This window comes from Peromyscus californicus, unplaced genomic scaffold (genome assembly GCF_007827085.1).
Source record: "Peromyscus californicus insignis strain IS unplaced genomic scaffold, ASM782708v3 Scaffold_10__1_contigs__length_136768540, whole genome shotgun sequence".
In the NCBI taxonomy this organism is placed as follows: Eukaryota; Metazoa; Chordata; class Mammalia; order Rodentia; family Cricetidae; genus Peromyscus; species Peromyscus californicus.
In genome coordinates this window covers 134,830,686-134,851,308 of record NW_026294391.1, presented here as the reverse complement: position 1 = coordinate 134,851,308, position 20,623 = coordinate 134,830,686, and the positions used below count along the sequence as shown (strand labels likewise).

Sequence of the window (20,623 nt, the reverse complement as noted above, 5' to 3'; positions counted from 1 at the left end):
GTGAGACAGTTGATCAGCTTGAACTGTTTGGGAGGCCCCCAGGCAGTGGGACCGGGATCTGTCCTTGGTGCATGAGCTGGCTGTTTGGAACCTGGGGCCTATGCTGGAACACTTTGTTCAGCCTGGGAGCAGTGGACTGGACCTGCCTGGACTGAATCTACCAGGTTGAGCTGAATCCCCAGGGGAGTCCTTGCCCTGGAGGAGATGGGAATGGGGGGTGGGCTGGGGGGGAAGGCGGGGGGGTGGGCGGCGGTGGGAGGAGGGAGGACAGGGGAATCAGTGGCTGATATGTAAAATTAAATCAAATTATAAAATAATAAAAAAGTTCCATAAGGAATGATAACTAGAGCTCGGGATGGTGGAGGCTGTGCAGCGTCACTTTTACTATGAGCAAAGAACTGTGTGCAGAGGAAGTGGAGGTTAGAGAAGAGCAGGAGATAGACACTTTGCTGTGTTCAAATTAAGTCAAGGGTTCAAAACTGCAGAGCAATAAAAGCTTTAACTTGGAGAAGCAGAACCATACTCCAAGGAAGCATCATCAACATCACCACAAGAAGCAGCAACAGCAGCAGCAGCCACCCTACCAATACCTGCAAATGGACAGCAGGCCAGCAGACAGAATGAAATCTTAACTATTGACCTGAAGAATTTTAGGAAATCAGGAAAGACCTTTACCTAGAGTAGCCGTCTCTTTGTGGACAATCTTCCCCTGATGTCACTGAGGAGGAAATGAGGAAACTTTCTGAGAACTATAAGAAAGCAGGCAAAGTTTTCGCTCTTAAGGATAAAGGCTTTGTCTTTTTTTTTTTTTAAGAATTTATTTATTATCTATACAGTGTTCTGCCTGCATGCCAGAAGAGGGGACCAGATCTCATTATAGATGGTTGTGAGCTACCATGTGGTTGCTGGGAATTGAACTCAGGACCTCTGGAAGAGCAGTCTTTTCTGTGTTTGGCCAGGTGGAGAGGGCTGTGGTAATTGTGGATGACTGAGGAAAGCCCTCAGGGAAAAGTACTGTTGAGGTCTCAGGGAATCCAGCTACTCAGAAACCTCTGGACAGATGCACTGAAGGCTCATTCTTGCTAAACACATTTCCTCGGCCTGTGATTGTGGAGCCTGTGGACCACTTAGATGATGAAGAGGAACTTGCAGAGAAGCTGCTGATAAAAACGAACAAACAAAAACAAACAAACATAAAACCAACCCCCCCCAGCAATTTCACAAGGAGCAAGAACAGCCACCCAGATTTGCACAGCCAGTGTCACCCACTAGAAGACACTCATTGAGATGGAAGAGCAACAGCAGGATCAACTGCACCCAAATATCAGGGAGGCTCGTGAGAAGCTGAAGATGGAGATGGAGGCAGCATGCCTTGTGCACCAGGTTATGCTAATGAGGCAGGATTTGATGAGGTGTCAAGAAGAGCTTCAGAGAATGGAGGAACTGCATAACCAAGAGGTTCAGCAACAAAGAGGTTCAGGCAGGAAGATGAGCGCAGGCACCTTGAAGAAGAAATGCTGCAGCAACAAGAAGAAATGATGCAACGACAGCAGGAAGGATTCAAGGGAACCTTCCCTGATTTGAGGGAACAAGAGATACGGATGGACCAAATGGCTTTGGGAGGTGTTATGGGCTTAAACAATAGAGGCACCATGCCTACTGCTCCTGAGCCAACTGGTATCCCAACTCTTCCAGGACTTGACACTATGATGCCAGATGGAGGCCTGGGATTGACCCCACCAAAAACTGAATGGTTTGGCCAAGCTGCTACAAATCAAAGGAATTAGTGGAACTCCTCCTGCATTCAACTGTCCAGCTCCTGGAGCTGAATTTGCTTCAAATAAATGCCACTGATACTAAATAAAGTTGCAGTGTCTAGTTTCCCACAATCCTTAAAAGAAGGGTCCTTTTTGGACTAGCCAGAATTCTACCCTGGAAAAGTGTTAGGAATTCTTCCCAATAGATAAGTCTTCCTTGCCTGTACTATTCTAGGGAGTATGCTTGGAGCCAGAGGCCAAGGGAGGGGTGGTATTTAACAAATCAAAGTCTGTGGTATATTGCTTTATCAAGTCTGTCTGGTGCATTCTCTGAAACCTCTTGAGCCAGCTCCTGACATTTTAATCATTATGAATGCCATTGTCTTCCATGCTTCTACTAGTATGCCCCATTAAGTAGTGCTTAAAGTATTCCACTGCTTTCCTAACTCAAAGTACCAAAGTCTAAATTACTCCAAACAAAAGCAAGGTCAGGCCTATCACAGCAATACCCCATTACCTTGGTACCAACTTCTGTCTTAGTTAGGGTTTCTACTGCTGTGAAGAGACATCATGACCACAGCAACTCTTATAAAGAAAATATCTAATTGAGGGTGGCTCACTTACAGTTTCAGAGGTTCAGTCCATTATGATCATGGCAACGGGGAGGGCCATGAGATGTGGCCTGGGGATCAGGGTCTGGGGAGTGGAGCAGTTCAGTTGGGAGGCAGGTCACTCACCTGTTCTTTCAACTGGTGTGGATTGTGCCTGGACCTAGAAGTCTGCCAGAGTTGTGGGGAAGGGATGGCTGTGGGGAAGATGATGAGGTGGGAGGGGTTAGAGAGTAGAGTGGGTCTTGGGGGAACAGAATCCAGGGGGTGAGGGCAGTAGAGTAGGCAGGTGGGTCACTGTTGAGGATTGCATCAGAGCAGTGGAATTCCACCCAGAGTTGGGGGCAGGGCCCAGCAGTGGTGCTGGTGCAGAGATGGGAGGGAGAGGGCCAAAGGATATGCCCTGGAGATCAAGGTTTGGGGAGTAGGGCAGCTCAGCTGGGAGGCAGGTCACTCACCTGTTCTTCAAACTGGTGTGGACTGTACCTGGGCTTATGGAGTCTGATGGAGTTATTGGAGTTTTTCATTTTAATATATCTCTTTTTTAAAAAAAATCTTGGGTTAATGTTGGGGGGATATTTGATCACACTGTGAGCCCCGAGTTTGCATTTGCATTGATTACATAAAATTAACCTTGGGTCAGGAGGCTGAGTGTAGCATGAATTGTTAGAAGGTCTTATTAATAAAATCAAACCTGGAGCCAGGTATTGGGGTGAATGCTGGAAGATCAGAGAAGCAGAACAAGCCACAGCCACCTCACCTTGCCAGTTCCTCAGCTGATCCCGTTTCCTCAGACTGAAAGGCTCTGAGTCCTCATCCAGAATGGGTCTCAGCTGAGTCGCTGCTCAAAAGCCTAAAAACTTAACCAGCTCTAGTTCTTGGTTTTCATGCCTTATATACCTTTCTGCTTTCTGCCATCACTTCCTGGGATTAAAGGCTCTTGTTACCATGCCTAACTGTTTCCAGTGTGACTTTGAACTCACAGAGATCCAGATGGATCTCTGCCTCTTGAATGCTAGGATTAAAGTTGTGAGTGCCACCATTTTCTGGCCTCTATATCTGTCTAGTGGCTGTTCTGTTCTCTGACCCCAGATAAATTTATTAGGGTGCATGATATATTGGGGAATACAATATCACCACATTTCCCCTTTTTGTCTAAAATTAAAAAAGCTTAACTAATACAAGAAAAAACTGTATCCAATAAGTATATACAATATATACAGTCAAGAATTACATTAACTATGTCTAGTCCATTTACATTTGACAGATTCAGACAAAAAACTCCGTTAATATATAACAACGTCCAGTCCAGTAACATTTGATAAACTCAGAAAAAAATTTCATTACTTATCCTATTTAAAACAAGTAGTTCCTTTTTATCTTATCATATCCATATTCTCTCTTTTTTCTTTTCATAATAGATTCAATAATCTACCTTTTGTCATTTTTATATATTCCCCTTTTTCTTTTTAGAGTAGATTCAATGATCTACCCATTTATCCTATTTTTTTTTATCTTTTTTCTCAGAGTAGAGTCAATGATCTACCTCAAATCTATATTCTCTTTTTTCTTTTTTTAACAAATACTCTGAATCTGATCTCCTCATTCAGCTTTTTCCCTGACCATTAGCAATTAACAACTTGTAACCAACCATCGTAAACAATGACAATATCCATAACTCATTAAACCACCCAAAAAACACCCACCCCACCTCTTGGGAATATTGGCATAGTTTTCTTAAAATTACTTCCTGCTTTCTGGGGGTGAAGACATCTTTAGGGGACACCGAAAAGAAAATTTTTGGGTTAGTTTTCAAGTCCTGGGAGAGGTAGCTGTATCATTTGTTGTCCAGTCTCTGCATAATGGGAAGATGTAGGGCTTGTCTCAAGTCCTTGCTCGAGTTGTCTGTGAATCTGGATCATCTCAGCAAGCCATCTTCAAATTGTCCTGAACAGTTTGTAGTCCAAAGTCGATTTTTCCATGGTGTTAATCAGCTTAATGGCTTTACCATAGTTCATGTGGAATCATCTTTGTGGGGGCCCGTCATCCTTTTGAAGATTTCAAAGTTGCTGTTAGGTGTGGTCATGGTTCCCTGCAGAATTTGTGTGTGTGTGTGTGTGTGTGTGTGTGTGTGTGTGTGTGTGTGTGTGTCTTCACTGTGGTTTGGAGCAATCACAGTCTGATAAATGTGTCTCTCAGAACCATGAGTGTTCTTCCCTAGAAGAGAAAATCTTCACAGCAATTTCTCCCCACCATTTGTCTTGCCAAACTTTTCCAAACTGACCTTTGCTGATGCTTTCTTGTAACATGATGGTACTGGTAATTCTTCTCTGAACAAGCAGCAGTAAATCCTTCATCCCAGGTAGCAGCATCACCGCAGTCACCAACATGATGAAAAGCAGCCAGCAACTCAGAGCAGCATCTGATGCCTCCATGGTCCCACCATCACCTTTTGTGGCCAGGTCCAGCCCTGGTCACAGCTTCTCCTCAGCAAGGCTCTTAGGCCGGCCTCAAACTCGGGACCCTCCTGCCTCTGCCTCCTTCAGCAAATCCAACTAGTGCGCCACCACAACCGGCAACGTGTAGCTCAGGTCTGAGCTGGGGCCCACAAGGCCACAGGCAAGTGGCTTTTTTGAGAATTCATACCACAAACGTTGGGTGCCAGATGTAGCACGAATTGTTAGAAGGTCTTATTAATAAATAAAATCAAACCCTGAGCCAGGTATTGGGTTAATGCTGGAAGATCAGAGGAGCAGAACAAGCCACAGCCTCCTTACCTTACCAGTTCCTCAGCTGATCCTGTTTCCTCAGACTGGAAGCCTCTCAGTCCTCATCCAAATGGATCTCAGCTGAACTGTTGCTCAAAAGCCTAAAAGCTTAACCAGCTCTAGTTCTTGGTTTTCACACCTTATACACTTTTTTGCTTTCTGCCATCACTTCCTGGGATTAAAGACATGAGTCACCATGCCTGGCTGTTTCCAGTGTGGCTTTGAACTCACAGAGATCCAGATGGATCTCTGCCTCTGGAATGCTAGGATTAAAGGTGTGAGTGCCACCATTTTCTAGCCTCTGTATCTGTCTAGTGGCTGTTCTGTTCTCTGACCCCAGATAAGTTTATTAGGGTGCACAATATATTGGGGAATACAATACCACCACAGCTGAGTTAGCAACTAGTTGACAGAAAGCAATCATAGAACATCAGAGAACATCTGGAAGACATAGAGAGACACAGGAAGTAGTAGGGAGGTATTTGGAGTGGCTGGTACAGCCTTTTCTGGTTTGGCAGAGTGGAAGCACAGGTCTTTTGGAGACAAAAGCAAGGAGAGGTTTATGGTGATATTTTATTTGTATTAAAATATTATTTGTATGTTAATAAATAAAGTTGCCCGGGGGTCAGAGCTATTAGCAAGCCATAGGAAAGCAGGGCAGTGGTAGCGTATGCTTGTAATTCCAGCACTTGGTAGGCAGAGCTGGGTAAGTCTCTGTGTGTTCAGGGATACAGCCATTATTGGATACACATGCCTTTAATCTTAATACCAATCATGGAAAACCTGGAGGCCTATACAGACAGGCTGTGAGGAGGCGGTCATGTGGTTGGGTTTACAACCAATGAGAAGGCAGGACAGGAACTCTATATAAAGACTTTAACACAGGGGTAGCTCTGGTTCGGAGAGGTAGGACCACCGCAGGAGGAAGGGTAAGGTTTTAGCTCTTAGCTCTGACCTCTTGGCTTTCTTCTTTGCATTGGTTCTGTGTTTATTATTTAATAAGAAGGTTGGATACATCTACATTTGGCGCCCAACGTGACAAGAATTCATTAAAAACCGCTTGGCTTGGCTTGGCGGCAGGTCCGGTTTCCAGCCTGGGCGGCCCGGCTGCCTAGCTTGGGCCCAGGCCTGACTGACCCGCAGCTGGAGCTACTTGCAACTGCTACAAACAACTCAGACCTGCCCTGCTGAACAGGGCCCCTGCCTGTAAAGCCAAGGCTTGACTCAGCTCAAGCGGCTACACTTTCTCTCTCTCTCTCTCTCTCTCTCTCTCTCTCTCTCTCTTGCTGGATTCACACCTCGAACACCAGGTGGCTGTGAAATTCCCTGGGATTCTACTGTTCTACCCAGACTTGGTAAGTCAATTAACATATCTATTTAAAAGAGAATTTTTTTCTACATTAAAAAAAAATGGGCTTTATGTGTACATTGGAAGAAAATTGGGCTTTGTTTGAAATTTTAGGCACTCTGACAATGGAACAACTATATGAAAAGATTAATATTGATCGAATTATTCAGTTTATTACTTTTCTTATCCTCATTTTACTATTTAAAAAGATCGTCAACTTAAGTGCCAGGATAACAGTCTTAGAAAAACTTGTTAAACCGGTAAAAATGAATTATAGAGAAATTCAAATTCAGACAGAAGAAATAAATAGTGAAGTTGTTTCAAAATTAGATCATAAGGTTACAGAAAGAAAGCCAGTTTTCACACAATCACCCTTAATTTATCCAGTAGCCGTACAGCAGCTACCTGATGAAGAGAATGAACAAAATACTTGGGTTCCAGTTGAAATGTTAGACTTACGAAGATTTAAGGAGGCAATAGCATCTTATGGCATGCACTCCCCATATGTAAAGCAAATGTTAAACACCTGGTCAACTTGTAATAGGATTATACCAAAGGACTGGCGGGAATTGGCACAGGCTGTTCTTGAACCCGGACAAAATCTCCAGTGGAAAATGTGGTTCAGTAATGAGGCTAAACATATAGAAAGACAATGGAGGGATAGCGGAATACAAGTCTGCCAGGATCAGCTTATTGGCGAAGGCCAATATGCTTCAGTACAAACACAATGTTCATATGATGTCCAAACCCTACTTCTATGTAAAACGGCAGCTTTGAATGCATGGGACAGAGTTGAAGAACCAGGAAAAAAAACTGAGTCATTTACAAAGGTTATACAGGGCCCCAAAGAATCTTTCACAGATTTCTTACAAAGATTGACTTCAGCAGTACAAAAAATGGTCCCGAATTCAGAGGCTAGTCAGATAATAATTGAATCTTTAGCCTTTGAGAATGCAAATGCAGCGTGCAAAAGAATAATTAGGCCGTTAAAGGCAAGATCTGCACCTTTGGAAGATTGGATTAGAGATACAGTTAATGTAGAGGCTTATGACCATGATGATATGTGGGTAGGAAAAGCAATTTCAAAAGGTTTGAGCAATGTTAGATGTTTTGGATGTGGAAAGCAAGGACATTTGAAAAGGGATTGTAAACAGGTCATTCCTAGAAATAATGTTTATTCAAGGAACACTGGCAACAGAATGCCCCTTCCTTCTGGAGTATGCAGAAGGTGTGGTAAGGGAAAACACTGGACCAACGAATGTAGATCAACAAGGGACAGACAGGGTAACCCTCTGCCTCGAGCTTCGGGAAACTCCCAGAGGGGCCTCAGGCAGGCCCCCACAGTAAATCCAGTTCAAACCTTTCCTGCAGTTGTAGAGGAAACCCCTACTCAAAGCAACTAAATAACCAAATGTCTCTTGGAATAAATCATGTTAGTCGAGATGATGAAACAGAGAAAATAGGAAATACAGGAAAAAACATAAAGAAAATTTTTTGGCAAACTTCTATTAATGAACAAAGACCAAAACTAACAATAAAAATAAATGGTGTTTTGTTGTCTGGTCTGGTAGACACAGGTGCTGACATTACCATAATTGCACCAGAATTTTGGCATCCAACTTGGCCTCTTCAGGAGGTAAACATTCAACTCTTAGGAATTGGGACATTATCTAGAGTGAAACAAAGTGTAAGATGGCTTGAATGTATAGGTCCAGAAGGACAGAAAGGAAAATTAAAACCATATATGGCTAACATAGCTATGAACCTGTGGGGTCGAGACTTGTTACAACAATGGAATACTCAGATTAATATCCCTCCAATCTCAGAAACAAATCATAAATTAGTACATGTTTCTGAGAGAAATATTAAAAGATATTATTCTAATGAGTGCTCACCAGCCATCCATGTCATACAAGAACAGGGCACAACAACTGATAATCTTCCAAAAACATTAACAGCTCTACCTTTAAAATGGTCAACAGACAAGCCTGTATGGGTTCACCAATGGCCTTTAACAACAGAGAAACTCCAGGCTTTACAAGAGCTGGTGGAAGAACAGTTAAATGCTCATCATATTGAAGAATCAACCAGCCCTTGGAATTCTCCTGTATTTGTTATAAAAAAAAAATCTGGTAAATGGAGAATGGTAACAGACCTTAGAGCAATTAACAAAGTAATTCAGCCAATGGGCTCTTTACAATCTGGAATTCCTTTACCTACTCTGTTACCAAAAGGCTGGCCTCTCATAGTTATTGATTTAAAAGACTGTTTCTTTTCAATACCCTTACAAGAAAAAGACAGAGAAAGATTTGCTTTCACAGTGCCTACTTATAATAATTCTCAACCGGTTAAAAGATTTCAATGGAGGGTTCTCCCACAGGGAATGTTGAATAGCCCAACTTTGTGCCAATATTTTGTAAAACAGCCATTAGAAGTGGTACGTAAAAAATTTCCTAAATCTATAATTTATCATTATATGGATGACATTTTATTAGCTGATTCAAATGCAGATACTTTAGAAAGAATGTTTGAAAAAGTAAAGAAAATTTTGCCTTGCTGGGGATTACAAATTGCTTTAGAAAAGGTACAAAGAGGAGATTCTATTAATTATTTAGGATATAAAATAGAACTTCAAAAAATTAGACCTCAAAAAGTGCAAATTAGGAGAGATCGACTACAGACTCTTAATGACTTTCAAAGATTATTTGGAGACATTTCTCATCTAAGAACTATTGTTGGGGTAAAAAATGATGAACTGAATAATTTGTTTAAAACTTTAGAAGGTGATAAGGACTTAAATAGTCCAAGAGAATTATCACCTGAAGCTGAGAAAGAATTGGCCTTGGTAGAAAAGAAAGTACATGAAGGGCACGTAGATCGTATTAATCCAAAGCTGGATTGCATTTTGGTTATTTTACCTTCTAGGCATTCCCCAACAGGATTATTAATGCAAAGGGAAGATATTATATTGGAATGGATATTTTTACCAAATAAACCAAATAAAAAATTAAAAACTTATGTGGAAAAAATCTCTGACTTGATTTGGAAAGGAAAATTGAGACTTCGTCAATTAGCAGGAATAGACCCAGCAGAAATTGTCGTACCTTTAACTAAGGAGGACATTGAAAAATTATGGATAGAAAATGAAGCTTGGCAAAAAGCTTGTAGTAATTTTTTGGGAGAAATTAACAGCAAATATCCCAAAAGCAATAGAATTGATCTTATAAAGAGAGCTGATTGGATCTTGCCTCGAATTGTGAGGAAAAAACCCATATCTGGAGTTTGTACATTTTATACAGATGCCAACAAACAAGGAAAGGCAGGTTACAAATCAGAAAATTTAAGTAAAGTGGTTCAAAGTCCTTATAATTCAGTTCAAAAATCAGAATTGTATGCTATTCTGTTGGTATTAATGGATTTTTCAGAACCTCTCAATATAGTAACTGACTCTCAGTATGCTGAAAGAGTAGTATTACATATTGAGACTGCAGAATTTATCCATGATGCTTCAGAATTAACTTCATTATTTATTCAATTACAAGATACAATCAGAAAAAGGAGTCATCCTTTATATATAACTCACATCCGATCCCATACTGGTCTGCCAGGCCCTCTAGCACAAGGCAATGATGAGATTGATAAATTATTGATAGGAAATGTGCTGGAGGCCTCAGAATTTCATAAAAAACATCATGTAAATAGTAAAGGTTTAAAAAAGGATTTTTCCATAACCTGGCAACAAGCCAAAGAAATAGTAAAGAAATGTCCTACTTGTTCCTTCTACAATCAAACACCATTACCAGCAGGATGTAACCCAAAGGGTACTCAGAGGAATGAAATCTGGCAGATGGACGTGTTTCACTTTGCAGAATTTGGAAAACTGAAATATGTACACCACACTATAGATACTTATTCAGGATTTCAATGGGCAACTGCTTTGAGTTCTGAAAAAGCTGATTCTGTAATCACTCATTTGCTAGAAGTTATGGCCATTATGGGTATACCTGCACAAATCAAAACTGATAATGCTCCATCATATGTCTCTGTTAAAATGAAACAGTTTTTTGCTTATTATAATATAAACCATGTTACAAGTATACCACATAATCCTACAGGTCAAGCAGTTATAGAAAGATCAAACAGAACTCTAAAGGATATGCTAAATAAACAAAAAGGAGTAACAAAAACCCCCAGAAATAGATTACATAATGCTCTATTAACTTTGAATTTTCTCAATGCCAATGAGAAAGGAACAACAGCTGCAGAGAGACATTGGATAATAGAAAAAACTACAGAATTAAATCAACCTATATACTTTAAGGATGTGCTGACCTCAGAATGGAAACCAGGGTATGTGTTACGTTGGGGACGAGGTTTTGCTTTTATTTCTACAGGAGAAGATAAGCTGTGGGTACCATCAAAATTGATAAAGGTTCGATTTGAACAAGAGAGACCTCTTAATTAGAGGAGATGATAGTTCATCAACTATCGTAAACATCCAATTTAAACTAACTTACACCAGTAACACATGCCTTTTCATTTAATCAGATAACTTGTCAAAAAGGAACATCCCCAAAAAACCTTGGGGAAAGGTTTTTGTTTTTGTCTTTTAGGAGAATGAAGGTTAAGGAATTTGAAGAACACTGGACAAATGAGACAACTGAAGAAAAGGAACAAATCATCTATCCTAAGAAACAGAGTGAAATGGCGTATGGGTATGTTATCTAAAAAAATTTTATGTCTTCCTAAATGTTTGTTTCTGCTTTTCTTTAAAGATTTAACACTATTTAACTTCTAATAGTCCCAGTTCAATTAAAATTTAAAGCTGACTTTGGAGTTGGAGAATGGCTCTCTCCTTCTTTAAACTCAAGCATGTTGTTAAAAGGAAAATGCAAACTCCCTGTATCATGCCAGAAGAAAAGAGCCATCTTCTGCTATGGGACAGGAGAAAAGTCAAATTAATTAAGGGACTATTCTATTACGAATCTCAACTCTTTGATTCTATTCTGATTCTTTAAACTTTTCTTAAAGTATGAATTTTATATCAAAATTTACAAGATCAATATATATAATATATAGATATATATACATTTTAAACTTTGTTAAGATATAAATGGTCATATAGAGTACTAACTAATTCTAAAAAGTCGCATATATAGTCTTTGTGTTCGAATCTCTTGTCAGTTTTTTGCAGGAAATCACGGTTAGGCCTAACATCAACTGAAGTCTCCAGGAAGAAGATGGGGCCCCACAACAACAACAATTCCATGTGGACAATAATAACATCACTAAGCTGACAAACATCATCTACAGATCAGCTTTGAACTACAAAGTGCTCAGAGCAATTTTGAGAAGAGCTAGCTGAGATGATCCAGTCTCAAAGACTACTTGAATAAGGATTTGAGATAAACCCTGAACTTTGGCATTATACACAGACTGGATAACGAAGGATATATTTACCTTTCCTAGAATTTGACAATTAACCTAAAATTTTTCTTTCAGGATAAAGATACCTTCGCCCATACCCAGCAGGAAGCAATTTCAAGAATACGACACCCACATTCCCAAAGAGGTGGTGTGGGGCGGTTGGTTTTTTTTGGTCTTTTAATGGGTTTTGGGTCTGGGATAATTTTCATTGATTGGGGGGTTGGTTACAAGTTGTTGTCAAGGGTTAGGAAAAAGGCTAAGCAAGGAGATTAGATTTAAGGTTCTTATTAAAAAAAAAAGAAAGAAAGAAAGAAAGAAAAGAAAAATATAAATACTTTACATTGGATTGGATTGTTTTATATTGTATGCAAATTATATATATTGAAATTGATATTGTTAGAAAATGTTATATATATTTTTCTAATTGTACCGTTCATCTAACAATGTAATGCAATTTTCTGATCCTTGAATGTTATTACCAACTATTAGGATATAAAGAAATGAAAGTTAGTAGTTAGATATTATAATAAAACTTGTAGCTATATTAGGTATGTTTTCAAGATTGAGTAGATATATTTTAGATAGACAGGTTATCTTCAAACCCTTCAGAGATCTACAGAATATGGCATTTAAAATGTTTTAATAACTTAGAAAATTTTTCTTTTTTGTTATGACTACGAGACATGTCGGCTCCTGGCAGTACCAATCTACTTCAGAGAAAATATGGGCATTGAAGAAACTGTATATGGAGTTAGCTTTCATTGTGGCAAAAGTTAGCCACTGGACAACAAAGTATCCTCGAATCAACAGGACAAAATGAACAGACAGGACATGAAACAAAGGACTACTGATTCTTGCCAAAACAAGTGTGGTTATGGCTTTATCAAAAGGCATCTTCAGAGGCCAGGACAATATGGCACCATCCCTGAAGTGGCCTTCGCAATTCGGAAAAGGTACAGTGCCCTTTTCTTCGAAGGCAGCTGAACAGGCAGTGGGCCGATGGCCTCTGATGTGCAATGGAACAGCAGCTGAAACAGTTATTCTTGACGAGTAACTAAGCTCACGCCTCTCAATAGTAGACTGGCATTTGATGGAGGGATATGGAGAAGAATGGGATGCTGAGATGAAGCCATATATACACAGCCAAGAAGAATGGACAGCTGAATTAAAAAACCATCAACAATTTCCAGAATTTAAAATCCTGAATCATGACATGACACTAGTGGAATTCAGGTGTTTCTGGTACATGGACTACTCTCACTCAATGTGAGGTTGAACTGTTGACCTTGTGTACATCCTACTTCACAAATAAGTCTGTCAGATATGCTAAGCCTATAGGCTGAAGATGATGCCCCAGCACTTCGGAGAAACCTCAGGTGACTGTCCAGGCAGCTGGCTGTTTCTGTCAACTCACAAATTTTTTGGAAGTTGCTTATGTGCACTTCCTGTTTTTATTTTTGTTAGCTAATATTATTTCCTTCTTGGGTCTCTGAGGGATTTGAAGATTAGTTAGTTATAGTTGAAGGTTAGTTAGTTATAGTTGAAGATTAATTAGGATACATTTTGGACTTACCAAAATAGGATAGATAATGAAATTATTTTCTCTGAATTTGTCAAATACAAATGGACTAGACATTGTTTAGGTATTTATTACTTGTATATATTGTATATAGTTATTGTCCTTTTGTATATAGTTTTTCTTATATTAGTTATAAGCTTTTTCTTTTTTTTCCTTTTTATTAAAATAGAAAAGGGGAAATATGGTGATATTTTATTTGTATTAAAATATTATTTGTATGTTAATAAATAAAGTTGCCCGGGGGTCAGAGCTATTAGCAAGCCATAGGAAAGCAGGGCAGTGGTAGCGTACGCTTGTAATTCCAGCACTTGGTAGGCAGAGCTGGGTAAGTCTCTGTGTGTTCAGGGATACAGCCATTATTGGATACACATGCCTTTAATCTTAATACCAATCATGGAAAACCTGGAGGCCTATACAGACAGGCTGTGAGGAGGCGGTCATGTGGTTGGGTTTACAACCAATGAGAAGGCAGGACAGGAACTCTATATAAAGACTTTAACACAGGGGTAGCTCTGGTTCGGAGAGGTAGGACCACCGCAGGAGGAAGGGTAAGGTTTTAGCTCTTAGCTCTGACCTCTTGGCTTTCTTCTTTGCATTGGTTCCGTGTTTATTATTTAATAAGAAGGTTGGATACATCTACAGAGGTTAGCTAGTTATGACCCAGTCTCTCTGAGCTAGCAGGTTTTTACTCCAGCCTTTGAGTCTTGAGTCTTAATTATAAATAGAACAATAGAGATTTAGTTAAAGCTATCTTTAGTGGCAGCGATAGACTTGATACCTGGGGGAATAGAATTCCCACCAGGCTGCGCAGCCTTAGTGGCCAGGCCACTGCTAGAGAAGCAGGCTGGTAACTGCAAAGTCACAATTGTTGGCTGACATAGTAGTAGATTAAGGCACAGCCACTGTTCCCAAGTCAAAAGAACAGGTTAACTTGTCTCCATCTTTTTCTTGGGTAAGGGCTACCCAAGAACAAATGACCTTTTGTATCTATGATGTTGCTGTTCACAGCTTTTCTTGATAAGTCTAGTACAATCATAGAAACAGGGTTGCTGTGTGTTGAGGGTCTGACAGTAGCTCTTAGCCTTGCCTATCTTAAGTAGTTACACTGCATTTTTTATTGGTGTACTATGTTTAATTTGTTCTTGATAACTTCAATTTGAAATTTTTCTGAGAAATGGAGCAGTAATGCAGCATTACCTTATAAAATACATTAAAAGCCTTTAAAAAAAGAACTATAACTTCCTTAATCTGAGCAAAGATATCTATAAAACTGTAGAGCAAACATATTTAATTGATGGCAAACCAAGAAACAGAGCAAGATCTATGGTGCATTATCATTCACATAAAATAAAATACATTTCCCTACTATAATTTCATCAGTGGCCCTTCACTGTGAGGAGAAATGGCCATTAATCTAAGTTTAGTATAGTATTAGGGTGCAGGTACGTAAACTTATCTAGTAATAAAATGTTGCCAAATGTAATGGGAGGGTTAAAGTCTAGAAATAAATTTATTAAAAAGTGTAAATAACTGGACCTCTGAGACAGTTCAGCAGGTAAAAGCCTTTGCTGCCAGGCCTGACAACCTGACTGATGGCTAGGCCCCACATCATGGCAGAAGAGAACTAATTCTCAGAGGTTGTCCTCTAATCTCCGTCCTCACACTGTGCCATCTGAATGCTTGTTTACATACACACACAATGATGAATATGGGTAATAAAATGTTTAAAGAAATGTAAAAACGTATATAACATTTTACTGAAGTTAAAAGATGTGAAAAAAAAACCCATCAACTACCATATTCCTGGAATGGAAGATTCAACATAAAAATGTCAATCTTTATAAATTAATCTAAGATCTTTGAGCCGTTCACAGTAGCTCATCCCTTTCATCCCAGCAATTGGGAGGCAGAGGCAGGCGGATATCTGAGTTCCAGGGCTACACAGAGAAATCTTGTCTTGAAAAACCAAAACCAACCAACCAAATAAATAAATCCAAGAGTTTTTATGGACTGTAATAAGTTAATCCTGCATTGAGAAGAGTAATATGGGAAAGAAGCCAAGACATTTTTTGAAATCCCACGAAGAGAATCTTTTGTTTTGGTTTGGTTTGGTTTTTGGTTTTTTGAGACAGGTTTTCTCCATGTACCCTGGCTGTCCTGGAACTTGCTCTGTAGACCAGGCTGGCCTTGAACTCACAGAGATTCGCCTGCCTCTGCTCCCTGAGTGCCTGGCAAAGAGAATCTTAAGTTCCTTTAATTAGATTTAAAAAAAGACTTGAATGACACAGTTCGTGTTTTCACTAAAAGTAGAAAAACATACTGTACCAAAAGTATTTTACTAGAACAATAATGAGCCATTTTTAAAATGGGACTGTAGCATTTAAAAATAATATCCCTTTAAAATGGGGAGATAAAGTTTGAGGATAAAGCACAATGGTAGAACACTTGTCTACCTGGATTCAATTGCTATCATAAAAAATGGGGGAAATTAAAGCCAGGAAAACATACTACAACACACCCATTAGCAAAACCTCAACAAACTGAAGGATTTTAACAATATGGAAGCTAGAGAACATCTACTCTGTCTAAAAATTTGTGGGAGTGATAGAAAACATATTTTAGAAGAATAAATCCAAAATTACAAAGGAAAAATGAGAAAGGTGACACAGTCCAAAATATTGATGGTAATATCTCAGGTGATGCCACAAAAGTATAAACACAACTTTGCTGTGGGATGGTCTGTATGTCAAATGTATTGCTGATTGGTCAATGAATAAATCACTGATTGGCAGTGGCCAGGCAGGAAGTATAGGTGGGACTAACAGAGAGGAGAATAGAGAGAACAGGAAGCTGGGTGAGGGAGACACTGCCAGCCGCCATCAGGACAAGGAAGATGTAAAGTACCGGTAAGCCACGAGCCATGTGGCAAGGTATAGATTAATGGAAATGGATTAATTTAAGCTGTAAGAACAGTTAGCAAGAAGCCTGCCATGGCCATACAGTTTGTAATCAATATGAGTCTCTGTGTTTACTTGGTCGGGTCTGACGGCTGTGGGACTGGCAGGTGAGAGAGATTTGTCCTGACTGTGGGCCAGTCAGGAAAGCTCAAGCTACACAACTTTGCTCCAGATACTTATGGAATATCTCCTAAAGCTATTCATGCACCAGACACACCAAAATAACCACAGAAGATGGAAGTGTTGCTCAGTGGTATAGTGCTTACCTAGCATGTACAAAGCCCTGAGACAATACCTAACTCTACATAAACCTAGCCTGGTGGTGCACATTTATATTGCCAGCACTCAGGAGGTAAAGGCAAGAAGATCAGAAGTGCAAGCATGAGAACCTGATTTCAATCTTCAGAAGCCACATAAAAACTCTAGGCATGGAGGCATGTATTTGCAATTGCAGTATTGGTGTAACAGGCTTTCTCAGACTGCCAACCCCCAAATCATGACATGGAGATTTATTAGTTATGAATGCTCAACCTTATCTTATGGTTGTTTATTGCTAGTTCTTATAACTTATATTAACCTGCTTCTCTTCATCTACATTTTGCCTCAAGGCTTTTTACCTTTCTTTCGTTCTGTATGTCCTACTTTTCCTGTTTCTTCCATTTCTGGCTGGCTGGTGGCTGCCTGGCTGGCTCCCAAGCATCTCCCTCTCTTTCTCCCTTGTTCTTTCCTCTCTCTCATTCTCTTCTCCCATTTATTCTCTCTGCCTTCCAGCCCTGCCTATTCCTCTACTGCCTAGCTATTGGTCGTTCAGCTTTTTATTAGACCAATCAGGTGCCTTAGGCAGACAAGGTAAAACAAATGCAACACATCTTTACATAATTAAACACAGCATAAACTAATGCAACACATCTTTTCCTAGTTAAACAATTGTAGCATAAACAAATGTAACACACTTTTACACAGTTAAAGTAACATTTCACAACATACTAGGGAGGCAGAGACAAGCAGAATCCTGGAGCTGGCTGGCTAGCTTAGCCTACTTGGTAAGTTTCAGCCAGTGATGGGCACAATCTCCAAAAAGTGATGGATGTAGAGGGCATGAGGTCTTTGTGCTCACAGACAAGCAATATGGGAACCAGGAATGTTAAGCACACAGGCTTGTCTCTTGAACAGAATGGATGTGTATATCTGTTTCCAACCAGAAGGCTGGGAGTGGGTGTTGTTAACAGCCTGGTGATCTGTGTTGTCTGCAAGGCCAAGCCACACCCAGATCTCCCAGATTATTATGTTCAACACTCCCTCCCTAGACCTTCATCTATGGTGATATTTTATTTGTACTGAAATGTGATTTTATTTGTATGTTAATAAATAAAGTTGCCTGGGGGTCAGAGCTAATAGCAAGCCATAGCAGAAGCTGGGCGGTGGTGGTGCACCTTTAATCCCAGCTCTTGGGAGGCAGAGCTAGGCGGATCTCTGTGTGTTCAAGGATACAGCCAGCATGGAGACACACACCTTTAATCTCAATATCAACCATAGAAGACCTGGAGGTCTGTACAGACAGGCAGTGATGAGGAGGTCATGTGGTTGGGTTTACAACCAATGAGAAAGCAGAATAGAAAGTCTATAAAAAAGACAAACAGACAGGAAGTAGCTCTCTTGCTGAAGAGCACAGCAGCAGCAGTGAAGGGTAAGGTTATTAGCTCTTAGCTCTGACCTCTTGGGCTTTCATCTCCGAATTGGCTCTGTGTTTCTTATTTAACAAGACCATTCATCTACATTTATCTTTAGTTTGGTTTCTCAGTCAATAGAACCCATCCTTAGGGGAGATGTCCTATGTACGTTATATCTTGGTGGCCTCTACACTATCTGTATGACTGAGGCCACACCAGATCCTAGGTCCTTAAGTTATAGAACCCATCTTCATGGTAGAGGTCACATGTACATTGCAAGAGAGTTTCTATGTAGTTAGCCCTTAACCTTTATTATGTACATGGGATTGAGATAATTGTTACCAGGAAACTTTTTCACAAAATTGTACTGTACTTAAATATGTCTAAAATAAACTCCCTAGAGCAAGGTATAGTGGCACATGCCTTTTGAACCCAGCACTCAGGAGGCAGATGAATCTCTGAGTCTGAGGCCAGCCTGGTCTACACAGAGAGTTTCAGGAAAACACCAAAAAAATTAAATAAAATAACAACCAAAAAAGAAAAAAACAAAAAACAAAAAAACCTAAAACCAACCAACCAACCTACTAAACAAATAAACCTGCCTGAGGTCAGACTCTAAAAGTTTGAACCAAAACAGGCTAACTAAATCTTGTTGAAATGGATTTCCTTCTTACTTCTTGTAGTTTGATTCACTGCTAGCAGTAGAGCTTGTAGGGAACTCACAGATGGATCGTGAGGAGGAACACTGGAGATTGTCTCCTGTCTCCACATACACATGTATACATGCATCCATATCCACATGCATGCCTGCATACACACACACACACACACACACACACACACACACACACACACACACACACACATCTCTTTGGACCAGCTCCCAAATAATGACATGGAGACTTCTTATTAATCATGAAAGCTTGGCCTTAGCTTAGGCTTGTTGTCAACTAGCTCTTAAAACTTAAATTAACCCATTTATATTAATCTATGTTCCACCACATGGCTCGTTATCTCTCCTCAGTACAGTATGTCTGACTTCCTCTGCATCTAAGCTGGCGAAATCCCCTGCCTCTCAGATTCCTTCCCAGAGCTCCTATCTCTGCCTGGAAACCCCACCTATCTTCTCCTGTCTAGTTATTGGCCATTCAGCTCTTTATTAAACCAACCAGAAGGAGCCTTAGGCAGATGAGGGACACTTCGCAGGTTTAATAGCAGAGTCTGAATCTACAGTTATAGAAAAAAAAATGAAATAAAGCAGGACTAGACACACAGGGATTCAGCGAAAGCCCTGGTGCAGGATGATGGTTTTCAGTTGGAACTCCCCTCTCCCCCAGCAGACTGGAGCTGGCACAAACCTACTGAGAAAACATCTGACTGTTCTATGAAGAAACTGACATTTGCAGAGAGCCAAGGCTTTCAGCATGAATGCTGACAACTTGTGAATAATTTCTTCTTCATTCTAGCCTGTAGGGTCTAAGATCTCCACTCCTCCATGCCCCTGCCCTATACAGAAGCCATTTGGATTAGGAAAACAGATATATTTCTCCAACAGAATATTAAATCCACAATAGCTTTTGAACCCTTCTTTATTAATTATAAATAATTACTAAGTAAAATCAAAAATTGAGAGAAAGAGCTGGGTGTGGTGGCTCACACCTGTAATCCTTGCACTCAAGAGGCTGAGAGTCAGGAGGGTCACCACAAATTTAAGGCCAACCTAGGCTACATAGAGAGTTCCAGGTCAGCCAGAGGTATAGTGTTAGACCCTGTCCTCTCAAACACGAAAAAGAAAAAGAAATTAGAAGAAAGCCTTCAAAACACACACACACACACACACACACAAAAAAAAAAAAAATCAAGGTCTTGTCTAAAATTAACAAAACACTTGCTTTAATGGCCAATACTGAAAAAAAAAAAAGGATTTCGAATCTCAGGAAATATAAGGTGAAATAATATGAAAAAGATTAAATTTAATTAGTATATTCAGAGAACTAAGAGAAAATATTGTATCCATAAATAGGAATAGAACATTATATAAAAGAGCAATCAGAGACAAAAAGGAATTCTTAGAAATTAAAACTTGAAGCTGGATGTTATGGTGCACACCTTTAATCCCAGCACTCAGGAGGCAGAGGCAGGTGGATCTCTGTGAGTTCAAGGCCATCTTGGTCTACAAATCGAGTTCCTAGACATCCAGGGCTATTACACAGACAAACCCCATTTAAAAAACAAAACAAAACAAACAACAGCAAAAACAAAAGAGGAATTAAACTTTGATTATTTAGCTGGAGATGTAATTCAATGGTAGAGCACTTGCTTAGTCTGCACAAGTTCCCAGATTCAATCTCTAGCACAACAAAAAGTTAAGATTATTTAAGTTTAAATTCCCATATGAATATTAAGGAGAAAGATTCTAGATGTTTCTCAGAAAACAATGAAACAGCAAAGACAAAACTATGATGGAAATAAAATTTTAAAAAAAGAGTGAGAAAAATGTGAACTTTGA

General features: G+C 39.8%; 1 pseudogene; it reads left to right on the top strand.

Annotated features, from left to right (window-relative positions):
- Positions 1-355: 355 nt before the first annotated feature.
- LOC128117857 (non-POU domain-containing octamer-binding protein-like) lies at positions 356-1,854 on the top strand (annotated as a pseudogene).
- The last annotated feature ends 18,769 nt before the right edge of the window (positions 1,855-20,623 follow it).